Source organism: Caretta caretta, chromosome 4 (genome assembly GCF_965140235.1).
Source record: "Caretta caretta isolate rCarCar2 chromosome 4, rCarCar1.hap1, whole genome shotgun sequence".
Lineage (NCBI taxonomy): Eukaryota > Metazoa > Chordata > Testudines > Cheloniidae > Caretta > Caretta caretta.
Genome location: NC_134209.1, coordinates 29,820,083 through 29,823,073, shown reverse-complemented (window position 1 = coordinate 29,823,073; position 2,991 = coordinate 29,820,083). Strand labels below are relative to the sequence as shown.

General features: G+C 44.6%; 1 pseudogene; it reads right to left on the bottom strand.

Moving 5' to 3' along the window:
- Positions 1-984: 984 nt before the first annotated feature.
- Positions 985-1,388, bottom strand: LOC125635543 (large ribosomal subunit protein uL14-like; annotated as a pseudogene).
- Between the last annotated feature and the right edge of the window lie 1,603 nt (positions 1,389-2,991).

Sequence of the window (2,991 nt, the reverse complement as noted above, 5' to 3'; positions counted from 1 at the left end):
CATGATTTGACAGCAGGGGAGAATGAGGCACAGAGGTTAAGTGACTTGCCCAAGGTGACACATAAATCAGTGGCAGAACAAACAGTAAAACCCAGGCACCCTGACTCATAGTAGAGTATTATAACCTCTAGGCTGTACTCTTTTCCTATATTATAATTTAATTTAATACTCTTTATTTTGAACACTCTTACTTGGAGAATTAACCTCAGAACATATTTGCATTTGTAAATATTCCATTCAAAAGCTTGCTGTGTATTTATACAACTTAGATTTTCAAAGTCTAATATAATCCAGCAACTCCGCCTAATGGATAATTGCCAGAAAATAATTCCCCACTGTATAAGAGGCTGTGTGTGTGTGTGTGAATTGTCTCATGGAGGAGCACAATACTGTAACAAGAGATGTGGGTGTTGGAGGCGGGAAGGGGGAAGAGATGACTGGAAATTGACAGATTGTACCCTATAAATTCATTTATATGAAAAAGGGAGAAGCAGCACTTGTTATTTTAAGAAGCAGACAGTGAAATGTACTAAGATACTGGCTGAAGTGGGGGCAGCTGCAACAAGCTGTGTCCTGCAAATCAATGGGTGACATGCTTCTATTTCACACTGTATAAAGAAATCAGGCCTGTTTTACCGGAAAACAGTAAACACTAACTTACAAATGTGTAAGATTCTGATACCACTCAAAAAAAAAAGAGTGGTATGAATGTTAACCTGCTAGTAAAATACATAAATTCTATAACTTATGTCTCTATCCAGTTGAAATAGTGTGTGAGAAAATTGGAGTCCAATTTACTGACTGGCCACTCAACCTTATTTCCCCAGTGATCATTCCTAATTAGGCTAGTATCATTGTACTGCAAATAGCAGTTTCTAATAATTTTCAAGGGTTGGATTGCTAGCTGCTGGAGGGGTTTTTGTTTGTTTGCTTGTTTTGGTGCAACCACTTGTATTTTATCTTTACAACGAGGATGGAGCAGGTTTATGCGATGCTGCCAGCATTGGAGGCTATCCTGGGCTACAGATCTGTGCATTCCTTAGCCACGGGGCCTGTGATTGCTGAGCCTTTCACTTCCCCTTTGTTATGTACTATCACTCCTGCGTTGTCCCCATCCTTTCTCCGGTACGATTTTCTTTGCCAAATTACCACTGCCGGTGCACCTTCATCCTGAGCTCAGGCTTGCCCTTCTTGACAGGAGCCATGATCATGTCGCCTACACCAACAGCTGGCAGCCTATTCAGGTGCCCCTTAACCCCTTTCACTGAGATGAGGTACAGGTTCTTGGCACCTGTGTTATCTGCACAGTTAGTCACAGCTCCCACGAGGAGACCGAGGGAAATATGGAGTTTCACACCAGACGAATCACCACGTCCTTGCTTGAACATCTTGGGGCTGGAGTTAGAAGTGGTTTTGTTTATCCTGTTGGGATAAGGAAGGCAACTACTAGTGGGAAAGAAATGTAAACCAAAGTTATGAGCATTTGGCAATAGAAAGCCACACAAATTCCTTTGCAGAGGCATCAGAGTTCACAAAGCTAGTGTGATTTCCTTTTAGAGAAAGCATGATGATGGTTCAGGGCTACTAATTTAAGCCTTCTCTCTTCCGCAGCAATATGCCCAAGTCAAATCAGCTTCTCCTCTCTTTCCATAATGAGCCCCCACATAACAGCTGGCCTCTCCTATATTAAAAATCCTTCTTTGCACCTGCTGTTTTTAACTCTTTCTCAGTCCCAGGCACATGGCCATAGATGTTGCTAAAAGTCCCTATGAATACCCTCTGGGCCCAGGTTGGGCAGCTCCTCCATGTTCTCCTGCTATTTCAATCTCTCCTTCCTTCAAGTTCTATTATCCTCACTCTGTTTGGGTTTTTAAAATTCAAAACCTGTAATTTTCCATGTTTCTATATTCAGAAGAAAATAGAAGAGCCCTCCTGTGTCTAATCTAACACCTGTAACGTCATACAGATCATACCTGTAACAGGGCATGCTGGCCCTTAAAGGTGGTCTCCAGGCCCAGCACTACCAGTTCCCAGTGTCAGCCCAGAGTGGATGGAATTCTGGGAGTAGTACTTTCCGGATCTGATGGGAATTGAGGCTGTCACAGTGAGGAATTCTGTGAAGGAGCGTCGGAGGATATAAACAGCTCCCTTCCCTCAGAATAGTTGGGGGAGGAGCAAGACTTCTTGTGGAGACTCCCCAGGAAAGACGCAGGAGGTTTATGTTTCTCTAGTCCAAAAACAATTAAAACCCCCCCACAACAGGTAAGATAGCAAAGACCATCTCAGGGTAAAGAGCCAAGTTTCAAGAGGGAAATTCAGGGATAATGGCAAAGCAAAGAAGGTAGTCTTGAGGGAGAGATGTATGGAGACCTCATGCCCACTTTATTGTCCAGAGCACCAAGGCTGGAGCTCACGGTAGAGGCTGGGCATAAGTTCCCCTTGAAAAGGGATGTCCCTGTAGCGAGGAAGAATTTCTTGTTCAGGAAGAGAGGAAGCAGGTAAAGCAGCGGTTCTCAAACTGTGGGTCAGGACCCTGAAGTCGGTCATGACTGTGTTTTAATGAGGTCACCAGGGCTGATGTTAGACTTGCTGGGGCCAAAGCCTGGACCCCACTGCTTGGGGCCGAAGCCAAAGCTCAAGGGCTTTGGCTCTGGGTGGCAGGGCTCAGGCTACAGGCCCTCCCTTCTTGGGGCTGAAGTCCTAGGGCTTCGGCTTTGCCTCCCTCTGGGTGGCATGGCTCTGGTGGGCTCAGGTTTCGTTCCCCCCTCCTGGGGTTGTGTAGTAATTTTTGTTGTCAGAAGGGAGTCAAAGTGCAATGAAATTTTTGAGAACCCCCGAGGTAAAGAATTGCTTCTGTCTGAACTTATATTTTCTTTACTTTTCTTATCTGGGAGGGGGTGAAGTTTTAGCTTAGCCAGAGAAATTAACAACCCAATCAACAAAAGAGACCAAGATAGCAGCCACACTTCCAGGAACATCAGAAAAGCCATT